This window comes from Lagenorhynchus albirostris, chromosome 2 (assembly GCF_949774975.1).
Source record: "Lagenorhynchus albirostris chromosome 2, mLagAlb1.1, whole genome shotgun sequence".
NCBI classification, from domain to species: domain Eukaryota; kingdom Metazoa; phylum Chordata; class Mammalia; order Artiodactyla; family Delphinidae; genus Lagenorhynchus; species Lagenorhynchus albirostris.
The window spans coordinates 185,969,278-185,989,954 of NC_083096.1; the positions used below are offsets into that span (position 1 = coordinate 185,969,278).

At 59.6% G+C, this 20,677-nt stretch overlaps 1 long non-coding RNA gene across 1 annotated transcript; it reads left to right on the forward strand.

Annotated features, from left to right (window-relative positions):
- The first annotated feature begins 2,710 nt into the window (after nucleotides 1-2,710).
- Nucleotides 2,711-10,375, forward strand: LOC132516408 (uncharacterized). The gene is made up of 4 exons (XR_009539316.1): nucleotides 2,711-3,686; nucleotides 5,299-5,451; nucleotides 6,500-6,704; nucleotides 9,283-10,375. It is a non-coding gene; the product is annotated as an uncharacterized LOC132516408 (long non-coding RNA).
- The last annotated feature ends 10,302 nt before the right edge of the window (nucleotides 10,376-20,677 follow it).

Genomic DNA, 20,677 nt, shown 5'->3' on the forward strand with positions numbered 1-20,677 from the left:
GTTTCCTGCAGCCACGGTCGGTCAGCCGTGGGAGCTGAGGTGCTGCCGGGAGGGGCGGGCACAGGTGGGGCCTGGGGACCAGGGGCAAACCCAACAGAAGCCGTGGGAGGGTGGGGTCCCCCCGTGGGGCAGCCGGGGTCCTGTGCTCCTGAGGCCGCGGCCGCGCTGTGGGGAGTAGCACAGATGACCCTGAGGGGCAGTGAGCGGCAGGTAGTGGGGTGCCCTGCGGGCTGCAGCCCGGGAGGCCAGGCCTGGGGGGTGAGCGGGGCGCTGGGGTCCGAGGGCCCAGTGGAGAGACCCCCGTGGGTGCAGCGAGTGATGAGAGGGTGTGGGAAGGGCCCCTTCGGATAGGGCGGGACGCTTGGCCCACGGAGGTGGGGCTGGGGGCTGGGGGGTGGACATGGTGAGAGCTCTTTGGGAGAACTGCACGGGTGGGGGCCGCAGGAAGAGGCAGGCCGGGGGAGGGGACGTGCCGGCGCTCAGCTCTGGACATGGAGGCCTTCGGGGGGCAGGGGGGAAGGTGCAGTTGGAGGGAGAAGCTGGGGCTGCTTTGATGTTGGCGATGAGCCCGTGTCCTGCCCGGCCCGAAGGAGCAGGTGGGTTGGGTGGTGCCCCAAGTCCTCGCTGGCAGTGGACGCTGCCCCCTCCCTGAGGTCCAGGCGCAGTCTGAGGGGCAGCGCAGGGCCCTGCCTCGCGCCACACCTCGGGGACCCAGGCGCATGGGCCTTCACACCCCGAGCCAGCACGGCTCCTTACGTCCTCTGCGGCCCCACCTGTTTCTGCCAGCATCCACGGTGCCCCCAGCCTTGGGTCAGGGCTGGGCCAGGGCCCAGGGATGCAGGAGCCTCTGGAAGACCCTCCACCCACTCGGTCTGGTTGTTTACTGGCCCATGGGGGCTGCCCCTGGAGCCTGGTGCCACAGGGCTCCTGTCCGGGCAGGGCGGGGCTGGATGCCAAAGTAACATCGTCAGGGGCAACCGGGCTGCAGAGAACAGGCCTGCTGGTCTGTGCTGGGGGCCCAGTGTGGCCCCACCGGCTCCAGAACCATGGGAGCACTGTTATCGCCCCCGTGAAATGCCGCAGCGAGGCATGGGGACCCGCGAGCTGCTGATAAAACTGCACTGGGGTCAGCGGGAAGGCTGGCCGGCAGCGTGGACTTCAGGACAATGTTATACCTTGTGGGCAAAACGCTCACAAAATCTAAAAGTGCAGCCGGCTCCACAGCCCTGCTCCTGCCGTTGGCTGCACAAGGTGACTGGGAAGGGGCTTCGAGACACGGTTCAACTTTCAGCTGCTGGATTCCATCCGGGCTCCGGGTCTTTCAGGGGAAAAGTCCATCCGGGGATTCTCCACCCCTCCTCCCAGCTCGCCAACAGCCCAGGAGGGTCCCTGTGTCTGCAAGATGACACGAGTCACCTCAGGACTCTGTCCTGTCCCATCCTTCCCCACATGGCTGTGCCTCCCCCCGGGAGCCTCCCCCCCTCAGGTCTCACCCTACAGACTCCCAGAGCCTCCCCCGAGTGGGGTGGCTGCGCCCCCAGCCCCCCCGGCGGAGCCTGGCCCCGGGCTTTGCCTTGTCAGGGAGAAGCCACTGCGACCACAGCCAGGGGCACCTAGGTCCTCTTTGTGGGCGCCGGACACTGCACCTCATTTCCTGAGAGTGGCGGGGGGTGGGCCAGAGAGAGGGCAGCTCCCAGCCCACCTTCACTCTGGCTGCCCTCCATCCTCACGGTCAGAGGCGGGGGTCCTGCCTCTCGGGGGGTCTAGCACCCCATGAGGAGAGAGCCCCAGCAGGAGGGGAGAGGCTGCACCCCTGTGCCCCCCCAGGGAGTACGTGGCCCCCACTCCCGTCATCACACATCCATGGAAGGGGTCTGAGTCACCTGTCCTGCCCTCTGAGGGATGGGCTCTCACCCCTGGCTGCTGCCCCAGACCCCTTGGGGAATCAACCTATTTCTCGCGTCTGGTCACCCCGGGGTCTTCGGTGGCAGGTGTGGGTATACACAGGAGGGCACTTGGGCCCCAGTGTCCCGTGGATGGACACAGAGAGCACCTCTGAGGGGCTCGTCTGGGGTTCCATGGTCCTGGTCCGATTCTGGGTTGACGGCGCTCAGGCCTGGGATGCACACAGGTGTGTGACACAAGTGTGTCAGCTCAGGGAGGCTCATGAGGGCAGGTACACGCGGGGGTGTCCCCGAGGCACCCCCCTCGGGTGTTCGAGCGTGATGGCCAAGGAGAAGTGGATGTGTGGTGTTCGGGGTCGTGGCTTTGACCGCGACCCATCAGAGGTGCCGGGCAGCGGGGGGTCCACCTGGAGCGAGCCTCTGTGTTCCTATCCTGTTTGCAAAGTGAGTTTTCCTCAGGGGTCCCCAGAGACCAGCTTAGGCCCTGGGGCCTTGGGCAGGGGTCTGCCAGGGTGGGAGGCGCGCCGGCCTGAGGGCTTTGGGAATGCCCTGGCCTGGGAGTGGGTGCTGCGGGGAGGGCGGGGTGCTGAGCTGGGGCTGCAGGAGACGCTTGCGGGAGGAGCTTGCGGCACCAGGACGGACCCGAGGCCAGCGCGGGGGTAGGGGGGTGCGCGGGGGTGGGTGGCAGAACGCGCCGAGACAAGCCTGGAGGGAAAGGCAGTGTGGGAGCATTCGCCCGAGTCCAGGAGGACAGGCCAGTGGCCCCAGCAGAGACCGGAAACAGACCCACAGGGTGTGGGATTTCATGCAGGAAGAAGGGGGGTGGTAAACGGCGGTGTGGGGGGGGAGAGAAGAAAGAACAGACCCAGAGGCACTGAGGCGCCTCGTTTCCGCGCAGTCCGCACTCCTCCTCCCACCCCTTCCTCTGCCTTTTGTCTTTTCCAAAGCAGATCCCAGCTGAGGGCCAGAGCCGGAAGCAAAAAGCAGCCCTACGTGAAGGGGGTTCACGTCCTGAAAGCCCAGAGTATTTGGGTTCGGCCAAAGGCCTTTTATTGTTCCACAGGTTGGTGCATAGAAACAGAGCACAGCTCTATGGAAAAGCAAAGCGTCTGAACTGGAAGTGCTGACTCCTGCTGTCTTAGATCGCGCTGCCACCAGGCACCCTGAGCTCTAGGACGCAGCCTCCCCAGGACGGCCCTCCCCATGGCCGCCCACACTCAGGACGGTGCTGCCCCAAAGCTGGACACGCCCGTGAGAACAGCTGGGTAGCGAGTAGGCTTGCCGACCGCCAGGCCCCAGGCAGGGCCGCCCCTGGACCGTCCATCTGTCCGTCCATCTGTCCGTCCAGTCACACTGGAGCCCAGCTTTTGGCCTGCTGTTCTGTCCTCCCCTCAAAGGCGCAGCCCCAGCCCCGCTGTCCTGGACTTTGGGGACCAGCACGTATTTAATCTGATGAAAAGGACATTGACAAATGCCACCATCTCCCAGCCCACGTCTTACAGAGCAAACATGTTCACAGCAGTAAGTGGGGGGGGGCACGCGGTCTTAGGACAAAGGACGCTGCCTTTAAGGAGCACAAGTTTAAACTCAGCTTCCTGGAAAAGCGGGTGCGGTACACTGCCCAGGAGCCCCGGCGAGCGAGGGGCGGCAGCTGTCCGGCTCCAGACCTGCGGCCAGCACGTCCCTCCCCCGCCCCTCCCTCGTCCTCTGAGTCCTCTGCTCTGTCCTTCTCACTGCCGTCAGGAGTGGACGAGTTGCCGAATGTCCAGCGTGTGATGGAAGGTAGGAAACAGTCAGGGAGCGTTTCCTGAAGGGGTCGACCTGGGGTGGGGGTGGAGGGGTCGTGCCCTGTTTCTGGAGAAGGTGGAGGATGGAAGGAGCTGGTGGCTTAAGTCAGGTGGAGCCTGGGGTGAGGACGGCCGCCTGGCCCGGCCAAGAGCACACAAGAGCCCCATCCTGGTGAGACCTCTCTCTCTGCGAGGCTTCAGTGGGGCTGCCCAGTCCCTGGTCCTGAGGGCTGAATGAGACGGGCACCCAGGATGGGGCCGGGAGCGTCTGCAGCGCGCTGTCACCCGGCCACCAGCCGCAGTTGCACACTCCTCTGTGTGCGTGTGTGCACGAGGCTGTGCACGGGGAATGTGGGATTGTGGGTGTGTGAGCGACGCGTGTGTGTGGATGGGGAGCGTCCGGAACCCAGAGGAGGCAGCAGGCAGAGTCACGGGGAAGGGACAGGAGGAGGGGCCCCTGACGCCCTGGGGATGTGGGCTGAGCCCAGAGGGCAGCGAGGACTCCACACACACACACACACACACACACACACACACACGCCCTGGGAAGGGACAGGAGGAGGGGGCCCTGACGCCCTGGGGGTGTGGGCTGAGCCCAGAGGGCACCGAGAGCCTCAGGAGACCCCACCCCCTTCCCACTAATGCCTGCGGCCACTCGTCCCAAAGGCTTCCCTTGACTCCTGTGACAGTAGAGTCTGGACCTCCCCGGGTCACAGTGGTTTGAACCTGGGCCCAGTGGCTGTGCTACACCCCGGGGGTGGGCCACGTGGGGCTGGAGGGGTCCCCAGACCCCCAGGGGGATGCTCCTACAGTCAGGCTCAGGGTGTCCCGTGCGCCTGGGACCCTGCCAAGGTCCCAGCAGGACCCACGGCTCTGGACACTGGAGAGGGCTGGGGGGCTCAGGGCCTGTGAGGGGGCCCCAGGATCCACAGAGGGTTGAGGAAGGGGGGTGGGGGCGGAGCCAGGACACTCCACCAGCAAAGCCCCTTCAACCTAAAGGTTTGACCTTTCCTGAGATCCCTCTCCGAGATTGACTTGGTGATGGGGCCAAAAGGATGGTCCCCGAGGAGCAAATGTTGGCTTGCCCTGCTCCAAGCCCCCTGCAGTTCACGGGTGCGGGGCTGCGCTCAATGGAGGGGGCCTCGCAGGGGTTGGGGGGAACCTCGGCCGCTCGGAAGTCCCCTCCCCTCCCACCCCTCCTGCGCGCGCAGACCGGAGCCTGAGCGGAGACCCAGCCCTGCCCCCGCACCTGGGCACCTGGGCACCTGGCTGGGCTCGGGTTTCCTTACACAAAGCTCCTCGCCCAGCCGCGCCCTCCCTACCCTGGGAGGGGCGCTCCCCACAGGGAGGCCACTGCCGGGGCGCTGGCTCCCGCCGCATTTGGGCATTGTTCGCTGGCAGGACCACTGGGGTGGGCCGGGGTGGGGGTGGCTGACAGCTGCTCAGCTGGGGCTCGGGTGCAGCTCCACTATCCCCACTGAGGGCGCGTGGCCGGGCACCCAGGGCAAAGCACCGCTGGCCCCGCTGGCCTCTGCCCCCCCTGCTCTGCCCCACCCCAGGGAAGGATTAAGCCGGCCTGGCCTACCGACCCGCACCTTTGTTTGCAGATCTGCACCTGCGCTCCGATCCACCGGGCAAAGGAAGGCGGGACTGCATGCGTCCCACCAGAAGGACCCTCTCCTTTCTTCCCACAGGCCTTGCCCCGGGTGGGGACCCCGGAGGACCAGAGCCCCGGCACCACCCCCAACCTGCTGTGGAAGGTGGGCGTCTGTCTGCTTACGTCAGAGCTGTCCAAAGTTCTGTGTTTCCATTCCACCTTGGGGCAGGTTGGGGTGCTTACCCAGCAGCCTCCCCCCCGTGCTGCCAGGAGCCCCGGGGTCGAGCTGCATCCCGAGAGCTGAGGCCCGCACCCCGTGCTCTGTCCTTGGGCGTGACCAAAGCCGCCTCTAGGGAGAAACCCTGCTCAGTGAGGCCTGGAGCTCAGACGTTGCTTCTGAGGCTTCAGGCTGACCGTCCCCCCAGGCCCCAGCCCCCCAGGCCGCAGCAGCCCCTCCACACAGCCTTCCCAGTGAGACCACGGCTGAGCTCACCCTTCTCTGCCAGGTGGCCGCAGCCGCCCAACACCCCAGCCAGCGGCCCCGCCAGCCGCCCTGCAGTCCCCCACTCACCGCCCCCCAGACACTCAGCCCAGAGCCCTCCAGGGCCACCCCTCCACCCGGCGTCTCCGGCCCCCCACCCCCGATTCTCAGAGCGCGGCTGGCCCCTCCCCCGCCGCAGGCCGAGGGCTGCAGTGGCCCCCCACCTCAGCCCCTTTCCTGGGGGACAGCTCTGCCCACACAAACGTGGGTCCTGCTGCAGGCCCTGGTGTAGCTGCTTCCTCCGGGGCTCTGTGTGGCCACGGTGTGGACACCTGCTCAGCAGGGCACTGGGAGATGCTCGCGCCCCGCCCACGGAGGACCTGGGGTCCTATAGGCACCTCCGTGGCCCTAAGCCTGCCTGCCCGTGTGGGGCGCAGTGCCGGGGACTGCTGGGGACCACGTGTGACTGTCCTGGGGAGCCCAGCGGCCCCTCCGGTGTTACTGGTGTTAACAGGACGTGAGGAATGGTTTGCCGGGGTGTCCTGGTTTTGGTGGAGGGGGATGGGTGGGGAGGGAGGGGGAGCCAGCCTGAGGGGTGGTGGGTGCCCACCGTGGCCCTGGAAGGGGAGCGGGCGGTGGGTGGTGAGATGGAGGCCCCGTGCGGTTCACACCAGGCCTCTCTCAGGACGGAGAGAAGACGTCAGCCCTCCCGACCCCTCGTTTCTCACAGGTGAGGGAACCCACAGCCAAGACACACGATCCCCCACTGGGAGCCAACAGACAGACCACAGACCCCGCCGAGACTCTGCAGACTGAGCAGCCCGTACCGGGACCTCAAGGACAGACCAGCCCCCACCAGGACCCCAGGGAGACACCAGGATCCCCACGGGGACCCCACAGACAGACCTGGGATACCACCGGTACCCCACAGACAGGTCAGTCCCCAACGGGACCCCACAGAGAGTCCATGGTTCCCACCAGGACCCAACAGACATACCAAGGCCCCACATGGGACCCCACAGACGGACCATGGCCCCCACCTGTACCCCACACACAGACCAGCCCCCAACGGGACTCCACAGACAGGCCAGTCCCCACGGGGACCCCACAAACAGACCAGGCCCACCACCATGACCCAACGGACAGACCAGGGCTCCCACCGGGATCCCACGGAAGACCAGGAACCCCACCATGACCCAATGGATAGACCAGGGCCCCCACCGGGACTCCACAGAGAGACCAGCCCCTACCGGGACCCAAAGGACAGACTAGCCCCCACGGGGACCCCACAGACAGACTGTGGCCCCCATCAGGACTTCAGAGACAGACCAGGGCCCCCACCGGGACCACACATACAAACCAGGGCCCCCACCGGGACCCCACAGACAGACGTGGGTCCCCACTTGGACCCCACAGACAGACCAGTCCCTACAGGGACCCCACAGACAGATCAGGGACCCTGTGGGTCCCCACGGAGAGACCAGGACTCCCACCGGGACCCCACATACAAACCAGAGCCCTGACCGGGACCCCACTGACCGACCAGGGCCCCCGCCGGGACTCCACAGACATACCAGCCCCCAATGGGACATCACAGACAGGTTAGTCCCCACAAAGTTTCCACGGATAAACCAGGGCCCCCACCAGGACACCACAGACAGAACTGGGCCCCCATTGGGACCCCACCAATAGAACAGGGCCTCCAAGGGACCCCACACATGGAACGGCCCTCAGTGGGACCCCACAAACACACTAGGGCCACGACTGGAACCCTACGGACAGACCAGTGCCCACCAAGACCCCACAGACAGACGAACCCACACCAGGACCCCACAGACAGACCAGTGCCCACACCAGGACCCCACAGACAGACCTGGGCCCCCACCGGGAACCCACAGACAGACCAGCGCCCCCACTGTGACCCCACAGACAGACCAGGGCCCCCACCGGGACCCCACGGACACTCCAGGGCCCCCACTGGGATCCCATGGACAGACAAGGGCCACAACCGGGACCCCAAGGACAGTCCAGGGCCCCCACTGGGACAGCAGGGACAGACCAGGGCCCCCACTGGGACCCCACGGACCAACCAGGGCCCCCTCAGGGACCCAACGGACAGATCAGGGAGCCAAATGGACAGACCAGGACACCCACCAGGACCCCACAGACAGACCAGGGCCCGCACCAGGAACCCACAGACAGACCAGCCCCTAACGGGACCTCACAGACGGGTCAATCCCCAATAGGACCCCACAGAGAGTCCATGGCTCCCACCGGGACCCAGCAGACATACCAAGGCCCCAAACAGGACCCCACACACAGACCAACCCCCAGCAGGACCCCACAGGCAGGCCAGTCCCCACAGGGAACCCACAGACAGAACAGAGCCTCCACCGGGACCCCACTGACAGACCAGGACCCTAACCGAGACCCCAGAGACAGCTAGGGCCCCCACCAGGACACCACGGACAGATCAAGGCCCCTACGGACAGACCAGTGCCCACCGAGACCCCACAGACAGACCAACCCCCACCGGGACACCACAGACAGACCAGGGCCACAACTGGGACCCCACGGACAGACCAGGGCCCACACTGGGACCCCACAGACAGACCTGGGCCCCCACCAGGAACCCACGAACACTCCAGGGCCCCCACCTGGACGCCACGGAGAGACCAGGGCCCCTGCGGGGACCCAAAGTACAGACCAGGGCCCCCACTGGGACCCCACAGACAGACCAGTGCCCACCGAGACCCCATAGACAAACCAACCCTCACCGGGACCCCACAGACAGACCAGGGTCACAACCGGGAACCCACGGATAGACCAGGGCTGCCACCGGGACCCCACAGACTGACCAGGGCCCCCCCCGGGACCCCAGAGACAGCCCAGGTTCCCCACCGGGATCCCACCGAAGACCAGGAACCCCACCGGGACCCCACACACAGACCAGCCCCCACTGGGACCCCACAGACAGACCAGGGCCACCGCTGGGACCCCATGAACAGACTAGGGCCACCACTGGGACCCCACACACCAAATGGCCCCCACTGGGACCCCACAAACACACTAGGGCCATTACCGGGACCCCACAGCCAGACCAGGGCCCCCACGGGGACCCGACGGAGAGACCAGGGCCCCCAGCGGGCCCCCACAGACTGACCAGGGCCCCCACCTCGGTCACCCATGCATGTGCCCTCTCTCTTCCTGCAGAAGGCATTTTAATGTATTTGTTCTTCGCAGAGACACGTGTGCCTAAATCGTTTCGCGTGGCCGTGTGCGTGGCCCGTACTGCCCCTCCCCCCACCAATGTCCCGAGTCCCCAGGTGCCACTCCAGCTCGCTTTCCTCTGTGTTTTGTCCTTGTGCACAAAACTCGATACTTACACGTAGAACGTGAGCGCGTGTGATCTGCAGCGTATGCTTACGTAACTATGGAGTTTTACTGGGGCCTTTGCAAGAATGACGGGTTGTATAAACATCCCACTTCTCACCCGTGTCTTGACACCTCCAGGTCACCTGGACGCCTCCCCTCCTTGGAGGGGCTGCACACTAACCCCCTGTTGTGCTGAGCTGTGTTTCCCCAGATTCATGTGTTGAAACTCTGACCCCTAGAACCTCGGAATGTGGCTGTTTGGAGATGGGGCCTTTACAGAGGGGATTAAGGTAAAACGAGGCCAATGAGGTGAGCTCTGATCCAATCTGACTGGTGCCCCTATAAGAAGAGGAGATCAGGACGCAGACCCCGGGAGGACATGTGGAGACAGCCCTCTTCACTCAGAGGAGAGCGGCCTCCCAAGAGCCCTGGTCGCAGACTTGCAGCCTCCAGGACTGGGCGGAAATCAACTTCTATTGTATGAGCTCCGTGTCTGTGGGACTTTGTTACGGCAGCCCCAGGCCAACTGCACACCCGGCGCTCGCTCTGCACCCACCACCCCAAGAGAGGCCATGAGATGCCGCAGGATCCCCCCTGCTTGGTGTCCTTGAGGGCATCCCCCAGAGTCGGGACTTGCAGATGCTTCTAATTGTGTGATGGCGACCAGACGGCCTAGCCCTGAGCTCTTCTACAACAAGTGAGAGCCAGCTGCCCATACTCTGGCCCCTCCAGCGATACGTGCTTTTGCTTTTTCATTTTTGCCAGTGTGACGCATCCCCGGCAACATCTCACCTCTGAAGAAGCCGGGGGCCCTCCCCAGGCCTCCTCTGGCAGGTGCACGGCCCCTGCTGCCCAGGGTTCTCTGAGGCCTCCTGGGAGGTCACCCTTGGGGCAGTGACCCATACTGAGGTGGGGTAGATTGGCCTGCTCCCTGCTCCCTGAGGCCGTCTCCCGAGACCCCTCTCCACACGCCTCTCACACAAGGAGCCCGTCCCAGGCTCTGCTCCCTGGACACTGACCCGGTGTCCGTGATTCTCGCTTCCCTGACGCCAGCGAATCTGGACGTTCCCAAGTCTAACAGCTCCTGGATTTGCTCAGTGGATCGCCCACTCACAGCCTTCACCCATTTTTCCACAGAGTTTCTTGTCTTTTTCTTGACAGTTTATAAGTTCTTAATATAATATTTATTTTAACCATGTGTCATATGCATTAAAATATTTTCTCAAATTGATGATTTGTCTGCTGACTTTGCTTATGGATTATTTTGCTATGTTCAAGTTTTAACTTTGATATAGTAAGTGTGACTGTCAGGAAATAGGGGAAAAATCTATTTACTGCAGTTCTCCAGGCAGAGTCTGTACAGGGAGAAGAAGACTTAAAAAACCCCACACAACCATTATTGATCTCCTCAAAGACATGAGAGGCAGTATTGTGATCACGGAGAAAGGTCAGAATGCTTTAGCAATAAATATTCAAACATGAACCTCAATAAAGGAGTTGTAAAGTAAAGCTGAAAGACCCAGAAAAGGAGATCGGGTCCCTGGGTCCCACCTATGAGGTCCCACGTCTCAGTGATATTTACCACGAAAGAGGGAATGGAGAAAACAGAAGCCAGGAAACAAATTTAAAATTAATAATTAAAGAAAATTTCCTGGAAATAAAGAACAAGAATTTCCAGACTGGCGGAGCCATGGGGCACCTGGCAGAGGATGAAAGGGAACCCACACGAAGGTCATTTGCACGAACTGTCAGGACACCAGAGACAAAAAGAAGCCCCGAAACTTCCAGGAAGAAAAGACAAGAAAAGACAAGTCAGGCACAGTGGTTAAGAACCCGCCTGCTAATGCAGGGGACACTGGTTCAAGCCCTGGTCCAGGAAGATCCCACATGCTGCGGAGCAGCGAAGTCCGTGCGCCACAACTACTGAGCCTGTGCTCTAGAGCCCGCGAGCCACAACTGCTGAGCCCACGTGCCACAACTACTAGAGCCCACGTAACAAGAGAAGCCACCACAATGAGAAGCCCCCGCATCACAACCAAGAGTAGCCCCTGCCGCTGCAACTAGAGAGAAAGCCCGTGGGCAGCAACGAAGACCCAACGCAGCCATAAAATAATAAATAAATAAAATAAAAAGAAAAGACAAACCAGTTTCACACAGCAAATCAGGAATTAAAGTGGGGTTGAATTTACCCACAGCAGCAGGTAAATCAGAAGCTGGGGTCCCACTTTGGAGGGACGTGGTTCTGGGCTGGAGCTCTACACCCAGCAACGCGCCTCCACGTCAGGGGAGGGACAGGGCATCGAAAGCCACATGTCTGCCAGACGCCCTTGCTCAGCAAGGACGTGCTCCACCAGGGCAGGAGTGAACCGAGAAAAAGGAGGGTGTGGGGGCCAGGAAAATCCAACCAGGAGAAGCAAAGGGAATCTTCTGGGTGAAGGCCAGGGGAGATCTCAGGGGTGGAGGGAGCAGCCCTGATGCAGACCCAGGAGGATGGGCCACCACGGGCAAAGGGTGGAGGCTCCTGGACGGACCACTTCAGAAATACCCATGTGTTTGAACTTAAGCCACTGGCGAGAGTCTGAGGATGAATTAGTCGTGAGTGCAGAGAAAACTCAGCAAGTATGAAAAAGGAAGGCGATGATTAACATCATGTGTTCAACACATGTTTCAACATGTGTTGAAAACAACACATGTTCTGATTGGAACAGTAACCACGGCCTGTCACAGGCCTGGTGGGAACAGAAATCTAACCGCTGAATTCAGAGCGAACTAAAATGATAACGTCATTCCTTTGGAAAAACAGGGAGACCCGAGTATGTGGGGGAGAGGGGAAGAAGAACGAAGAAGAAATAAACCCAACTTCCCTGGGGTGAATTCAATAGACAATACCTAAATCTGAAACCCCAAGAAGTTGTCATTCAATCATGCTGTCGCACAGATGCTGGTAGAGTGCAGGAATTATCTGGGGGGCAGAAACGGTGGCCCCTGTGGCCGGCTGGGTGGGTGGCGGGGACATTTGTCCGAATCTTGCAGAAATGCTTGACTCTTAAACCACATGCAAGTATAACTTTGACAAAAATGAAATTAAAACTCATCTGGTGCCCTACCCCCGCTCTGCGGCCTGGGAACTGTTTCCATAATGCTGGAAGGACCTGTAATCAAACTCGGCTGTGGACCCGTCTGCTTTCGCTGTGTTTTCTGGGTAGTGTCTCTCATCACCTTGCCTGATTCTTCTGCATCCCCGACCTCGCCACGTTCCCCGTCTCTTCTCTGACAGTTGATATTCTGCTGGGACAGAGCGTTTCTCTGGGTTTTCCCATCATGAGGCCACGTGGGGTCCAGCACCTCCACCCCAAGTCCACCTTCCCAGTCAGGTGCCGTTGCGTCCACCGCATCCTGCCAGGAGACCCCCGGGGCGAGCGCTGTGGTGGAGCGGTCCCGGGTCTTAGGCCCACGTTTTATTTCTTTTGTGCCCTCTTGTTACCGGGACACCCAGTGCGGGACTGAATTTCAGCTTTGATGAAGGAAATCTAGCCAGTTCCGAATTCCACTCCTCTGGGGTGATTCACAGACACAGCATCTCGTTAAGTGGAATAAATCTGGTTCCCTAGCAAGAGCCTCTGGCCACCGTCATGTAAATTCAGGTGTCTCAGACCTGCCCCCTTCCTACTGGGCCCTGGATTCCGGCTGTTCTCAGAGGTGGCTGGTTAAAAGCAGGCCCCGGGAACAGTTTCGGGCCTTAACAGTCACCTTTGCCCACTGGAAGCTCGAAAACACCCACAAACGTCATCAAGGTCCCCAACTTCTCCTGGGGGATCCCAGGGATCTCCTCAAGTGGGGCGGAACGTCCCCCGTGGCCCGCTGGGGAGCTCCAGCCTGCCCAGCTATTTCCACCTCCCCCAAATGTGTTCAGAGGGCACGATCCCCACCCCATCGCCCAACAAACAGCAGAGACAGACGGCTCTCTGGAAAACCCCTCCAGCCGAGAAAAGCTCTCCCAGAGACCCCCACTTTCCCCACAGGCACCCCCGGCCCAGGGCATGGCCCCTGCGCTCACCGCTGGGACGTCCCCAGTGGCCCCACCGGGACGCCTCAGAGACCGAGGGCTGGACGGCCGCTCAGAAGGAAAAGCTTTAGAGTTGGGGGGAAGGGATGTTTCGAGCCAGCTATGCTCAGAAGCCATGGGGGAACCACAGACCCCACGAGACAAGCTCTCCCCAGCGCTTGCCTGGGAGCCGCAGTCCTACCTGGTCCCCACGAGGGCGGCGGGCGGTGTCCCCGAGGCTGGCTCCCCGGCTGCCTTATCGCGGCCTGGCCGGGGGATGCGGTGGAAGCCTTTGCCTGGTACAACCGGCCTCTGCAACACAGCCCAGGAATTCTGCCTTGAATAATTTTTAACTTCTGCCTGGGAGAAAACCAAGGTTGTGTGCAGTGCCTGTCTACACAGGATGCCAGGGGGCTTTCGCTCAGGAGCAAAGCCCTCAACAATAACAGGGAAGCCTGCCTTGGCTAAAAAAGAGAAGGAAGAAGGGAAGAAGTGGCTACAGGGCTCGGGGAGCCTACTGGCGCCCAGGCGAGCAGCCGGCCGGTCTCGCCTCATTCTCTGGACGTGAAGCCGCCTTGGCGGCAGCTCTCCCGCCCGCAGCGCCCACCTCCCTGGCCTCTAAACCCGCACCGGTTCTGTGATTTCTTCCAACTGCCTCATATTTCAAACTGCTGGAGCCGAGCCGTGCCACCCCTGCACCCTGCACGCCCGCTTCCAGCCCGGGGTTAGCTCTGTGCGCGTCCAAGATTGGACCCGTGACCCTGCAGCAGCACGTGGCAGGGGCCGCTCGAGCTCCTGTGGGCCCTGTGGCCACGACGGGGGTGGGGCAGTCTGGCCGCCCCCCTGCCCCCCAGGATGGCCTTCACACAGTGAGCTGGGAGACCAGGGCTTTCCTTTAAAAAGACCTCGATTTTCTCCAGCTCTGGGACAGGAGTGACTGATGCTCAAGGTGGCCCAGGCAAGGCCCACTGACCCCGTGAGGGAGGGCACTGGACTCCCCAGGACACGGGACCACCAGCACCAGAGGACGGGGTTCCAGGCGGCCCAGCTCTGCGCCGCCACGTGGGCCCTGGGCTCAGAGCCCCAGGACCCGCCCTAGGGAGCCCTGCACGTTGGAGGCTGAGCTTGGTGGGGGGCTGGGGGTGAGGCTCCCGTGCAGCAGCCAGAGGTGAGGTGAGCAGGGAGGCCAGACACGAGGGGCCTGGGAAGGTGGGGCAGGAGAGGGGCTCCCGCCACCCCGCCCGACTGGGGTCCCCACATTCCTCCGGTAGCGTGTGACCCCTGCACACCGCAGGCTCTACTCAGGGACAGCGGGCAATCAGGAGGGTGCATTGGGCAACCACAGGCCCATGCTGGGAATAAACCCCAGGGACACACGTGCCGGGGAGGCCCTTCAGGGCCTGCCTGCTGATGTGGTGGTCACCCAGGGGGCAGTGAGGAAAGAGGGGACCTGGGCAAGGCCGCACGGCCAGGACCCCTGACCGCCGGTGCAGCCGGTCGGGTGCGCGTGGCTGGGGCTCCTCGGGCAAGAGGGCTTCAGTCCTTCCGACCTCAGACGAGGGGTGCCGGTCCCGCCCCCCCCGCCCCATCCTGCCTGTAGGGGGCTCCCCACGGGCTGCACTGGTTGTTTTGGGTGCCGGCACTGCTGACCCCACATTCCTCCCATCCCCCCATTCACTCAGCATCGGATTTCAGGAGGCACCTGTGTAGCCCTGAGCTTCCAGAACCTGTGAGTTGCCCTCCTCAGGCTGCCCCCCTATACATGCCTGCCACCCCCATACAGCTCTCTGGGGATGCCCTCACCCAGCTGGCCACATCCCCAGCCGGGCTGCCCCCCCACACCTGCCCACCCTGTCTACACTCACCCATGGGCCCCATGCCCGCACACACTCCAGCGCTCCATGTCAGGCAGGCTGATGGTGAGACGGCCCCTCCTCGTGACTCACGTGTGTTTCTCTAACTGCTAATGGGCTTGAAGGTGTCCCCACACGAGGTCTTCTGAAACATGATCATTTTCTCACTTTTTTGCTAGGATTCCTCTCCTTTCCTGTTAAATTGCAGAGTTCCTTGTATATCCCAGATAACAGTCCCTACGGATGGGCACATTCAATGATCTTCTCCAGTTCTGCCTATCCATTGATCAGAAATCCTGGTTTTTATAATCAAATGCATCCCTTGTTTGCCCGAGGGTTCGTGAGTTTGAGGTTGTGTCTAAGGCCTCCTTCCCCGTCTCTCCCAGGCCACCGGGTGTCACTGATGGGTTCTCCCTGGACCACCTGTCTTGCACGTGCTCTATACCGTAAGCCTGCTTCCCATCCCCATCCCGGTTACTCCATCTGGCCCTGTCATCGCACACTAAACACACATGACTGTGAGGTCTGTGCCTGCAACCCGTCCCGTCCCTCTGCCTACATGTCGTTTCTGCCTGGTTTGTGTAACTGTCACCTTGCCATGTGCCCCAACATCTGGAAGAGCTAGCTCTCCTCTTCCCTCTTTTTTTAAATGTTTACCTCATTATTCACGACTTTTTCTCTCATGAATTTTAGAGTAAATTTGTCTAGTCCCTGTGAAACTCCAACTGTAATTTTGACTAGGATCGCATGGACCTTACAGATTAATTAGGAAGAGGCAATGTCTGTGTAACGTTGCTCTTGCGCCCAGGAAGGCAGAAGACCTCTCCACTGACCCAGATCAGCACCCGCAGCCTTTACCTCAGTTTACAGTTCTCTCCATTCAGGTTGTGTATATTCTTGCCTGAGTTGATTCCTAGATACTCTATTTTCTTCCTTGCTATTGTGAATTCTCTTTCTCCTAATGGGTTATTGCTGGTATAGAGCAATATTATTGATTTTTTTCATTAAAAAAAATTGAGGTGCAATTTACATGACATAAAGTTAACCATTTTAAAGCGTACGTTCCAGTGGCCGTCAGCACATTCACAATGTTGTGCAACCGCACCCCCTCTACATGCAGCTGCTTAACACAGTCACCGCTGCAAGGGAACCCCGCACCCGTTACACAGTGACTCCCTGTTCTCCTTGGCAACCTCCAGTCTGCTTTCTGTTTCTACGGAGTTGCCTATTTTGGGTATTTCATAGAAATGGACTCATACAACGTGCGACTTTTGCCACTTGTCTGGCTTCATTCCTATACTATTGTTTTTTTATTTTGATAAAATACACCTAACATAAAATTTACTATTTAACCATTTTTAAGTGCACAGCTCAGGGATATTAAGTACGTTCACGTTGTTATGCAACCGTCACCACCATCCACCTCCAGAACCTTTTCATCTTCCCAATTTGAAACTCTGTCCCCACTAAAAACTCACTCCCCCCCCTCCCCCAGCCTTTGGTACTTCCAGTCTTCGAGTTTCACTCCTCCAGGGACCTCATATGAGTGGAATCATAATTGTTTGTCCCTTTGTGACTGGTTTATCTCACTCAGCCTAATGTTCTAATCGATACTATTGATTTTTTGTAGATTGGTCATTTATTCAGCAATCTTATTGGACTCTTATTCTAAAGTTTTCCCATCTGTTCTACTGTTTTTTCTAGATAGATGATTGTATCTTCTGCAACTAATATTGATTTTTTATCTTTTCTTATAATCATATGCCTCATTTATTTTTCTTTCTTTATCATGTTGGCCATGATCTCCAGTCCTATGTTAGGCAGTATCCACTATATGGGCGCACCCTTGACCTCATCCAGATCTTAAAGAGAATGCATTGGAAGTTTCTCCAGTTAGTGTAAAGTTTGCTATGATGTTTTGATGTGTGAACTTTATCGTGTTAGTGAACTTCACTTTATTTATTCATTTATTTGTTTTTAAATTTATTTGGCTCCGCCGGGTCTTAGTTGCAGCGCGTGCAATCTAGTTCCCTGACCAGGGATCAAACCCGGGCCTCCTGCGTTGGGAGCGTGGAGTCTTAACTGCTGGACCACCAGGGAAGTCCCGAACTTCACTTTTTTTTTTTTTTTTTTCCGAACTTCACTTTTAATGCAAGTTTTTTAAAAGGTGATTTTAAAAATCACAATTAGGTTTTGAAATTTATTTAAAGTTTTTCTGAATCAAATAAGGTAACCACATTTTCTCCTTTAATCTATTGAATTCCTGTTACAAGCCCATTTGGTCATGATGTACTAGTTTTACTACACTGTTGCATTTCATTAGTTACAGAGAGGATCTTGATGTTAAGAGACAAACCCTACAAGCCCCTTCACTGCAAGTCCGCACAGGAGGGCACACCTCACAGTGCTGCTTGACCTTCCTCAGCCCTGACCTCCCTTAGCCTTTGCTCATCTGTGGGAAGGTGTGCAATGCACAGGAGTCAGGGGTGGCCCAAGACACAGCACACTGAGCACCAAGCTTCCAAACACGAGGAAGACTGCCTGCTGCCCACATTCTCTGTGCTGGGCGCCGGGGTCCAGCAGCGGACACAGTGGGCAGGTCCCTTCCCTGACATCCGGCTGCATCCTGAGGCCCCTTTGGAGCTAGAGGGACCATTGGTGGAGTCCTCACAGGGACTCAGGTGTTAGCTTGTAGGACGTGAATTCTACTGGCATTTAAGATGCTCACGCAGTTCTCAGACAGAGAATCCAGGCAAGGGGAGTAGAGACAGCATATCAGAAGACAAATCATCATATGCAGGGAAGAAGGAACACGTCTCATCATTTCCAATGGAAAACATGACAGGAAAAGAGCTTACTGTCCCAACATATAAGATATTTGAGGGAATTCCCTGGCGGTCCAGTGTTTAGGGCTCCTTGCTCCCACTGCAGGGGGCGCGGGTTCAATCCCCGGTTGGGGAACTAAGATCCCACAAGGCATGTGGCTCGGCCAAAAAAAAAAAAAAAAAAAAAATATTTGAAGAACTGACACATTAGAATCCTCTGGCCTCAAGGTAACATCTTTTCACAAGGGAATCACCTCCAGGAAGCTGTGCTTAGGCAAGCATCTAGCACCAAGAATCAGAGAAACATGAGAAACAGCATCGAGAGGTGAATTTGGTTCAGACTCGTAACATTGCTGGGGGAGCCAGGGCACCACCAGAGAAACAGGTGAAGAGCACAAACCCAAGGGGTGCAGATGCAGGAGCTTGGGGGGTGTGCTTGCTCCTTTCACCCAGTTTGGGGGAAATTTATGTCCGGGGGAGCAGGAACTGGAAGGACCATTGGTGGAGCATGCGGTATCAGATCTGCGGGGAAACCACGCGTGTACAGGAGCTGGCGAAGGATGAGGTGCCCTCACCCGGGAAGGAGTGACAAGTGGCAGCAGCAGACAAAGACCAGGAGGGGCCCCGCTGCCCGGGGGCAGGTCTGAGTTTGGGGGTGCCCAGCAGGTCCAGGCCAGGGAGGGTGGGAGGGAGGCCACGGTGCTGGAACCATGACCACGACCCCCAACAGCGGGGGTCAGTGGTGTCCCTGGAACAAAGCACTGGGTCAGGGGGAGGGTCTGACCCCAGACAGGGGAGCCCGGGCCGCCCTGCACCAGGGCTGGTGTCAGAGCTGGACCCCATCAGCCTCCACGTGGTGACAGCCTCCCCACGTCCAGCTTTCTGTCCTGTGCCTCTGGGGCGATCACCTCTGCTTGCAGGGACAGCTCAGATGCCCAGAGTAGAAAAGGGCAGCGCTGACCATGAGGCTCTTTCAGCCCTTGGGGGCACCGGGAGACGGCTTCCCGTGTCCACCAGTGTGTGTGGTGGCAGGGCACTGATGGGCGGCCGGCAGGACCTCCTCGGAGCGTGTGCACATGTGTGCGTGTGCCCGTGTTGCCCCACCCACCACCGGGAAGTGACTGAGGACCAGGTCCAGCCCTGCTGAGGACACAGCCTGGCCCTCGGCTGGGAAGGTGCGCCTGGAGAGGCATGTCCAGGTCCAGGCCGTCAGAAGTTTAGGGGGCCTGGGGTCGGCCCAGGGTCAGAACCCTTAGAGTCCGAAGTCTGGCGAGCTCCCAGGCCCGTACCAGCCAGCGGGGCGCCCCCCTCCACCAGGCACCAGCCCGCTCGAGTCCCGGGGCCCAGGCAGGGGCCTGCAAGGCCAGAGTGGCAGCCGAGGGCTCTGGTGATGGAGAAGGTCTTGCCCGCGAGGCCCTGCGAGCTGGTTTCTGCAACTTCGGAAGGCCAACAGCCAGGCTCTCTCCCCAGGGTGAGAGGGATGCAGTGACGCAGCATCAGCTCCGCAGTGTTTCCTTCTGGGGTGAAATGTGGACTCGAGAAGCCCATGGGCTGGAACCTGCGACCACCCCCAGCTCTCTCTGAAGAGCGGTGAGCGCCGGGCCCTCCAGCCCGTGCAGGCGCTGGGCAGTGCAGCAGCCGGAGGCCAGGCCTTGGGACTGCAAGACAGAGCCGAGGCCGTGGGAGATGAGAAGAGAGCCAGCCGTGCCCAGCACTTCGCTGCCGCCAGAAACGCTCGACAAGTGCTGTTCTCCATGGCTCCCGCTGCGCGGTCCGCCCCAGGGTGGGGGGCTCGGTGGGCCCCTGGGTGGGAGGCACCGGCTCTTAAAAGTGGTTGGCAATTCCCGTGTTTAAGGAAGGGGCCCTTGGCAGTGAGCCAGGCAGTGGGAGGCAACTGCGGGGTGCCCACGGGCCCACTCACGCAGAAAGAGCTGGGGAGCCGCACCGCGGGCAGGAGATCACCGGCACGCGGCAGGATTTTCCCTGGCGACCAAGCCAGTACTCATGGGGGAAGATGCGCTGGACTGTGGGAAGGAGGCGCCAGCAGCGCCACCCCACACGGAAGGCGCTGGCATCTCCGTACGCTTCCTTACAAACGTTTTCCTATGCACTGATGTAGGTAAATCCAAGTAAATAAATACTGGGTTAAAAACCCAATCACGCTCGTTCCATCCAAGGCCATGTTGTATCTTCTCACTTTGCCTTATGACACCTCCCTGACGGGGCATGGTAGCCGCACAGCCTAATGTCGGCACACTGTAGTCTTCATTGCATTTCGCGGACACTGTGTTTCACAAATTGAAGGTGTGTGGCAACCCTGCGTTGTCAGATGACAGCATTTCTTAGCAATAAAGTATTTTTAAATTAAGGTGTGCACATTGGTTCTCTTAGACATAATGCTATTGCACACTTAATAAACTACAGTACAGTGTAAATATAACTTATATGCTCTGGGAAAGCAAACACGTGATTCACTTTATTGTGACATTCGCCATGTTGGGTGGTCTGGAACGGAACCCACAGAGGTCGGCCTGTATTATCTGTGCATAACAAGTTGGTTTTGGGGGCACTGGGTGAGCGCCCTGCTGCCTGTTTCTGATCAGAATTCCAGGGATGAGCTCAGAGAGCCAGTGGCCTGGTAGGTGACTGCCCCACTGGTGTCCCCGGCTCACGTCCACTCTGCAGATGAGCCACAGGGAGGCCTCCTGGCTCCTCCCAGATCCAGTCAGAAGTAGGTGGAGAACCGGCCCCCAGGCTCTGCAGGCTGGCCACATCCTGGGCCACATGGAAGGCCAGGCACTGTGGTCCCT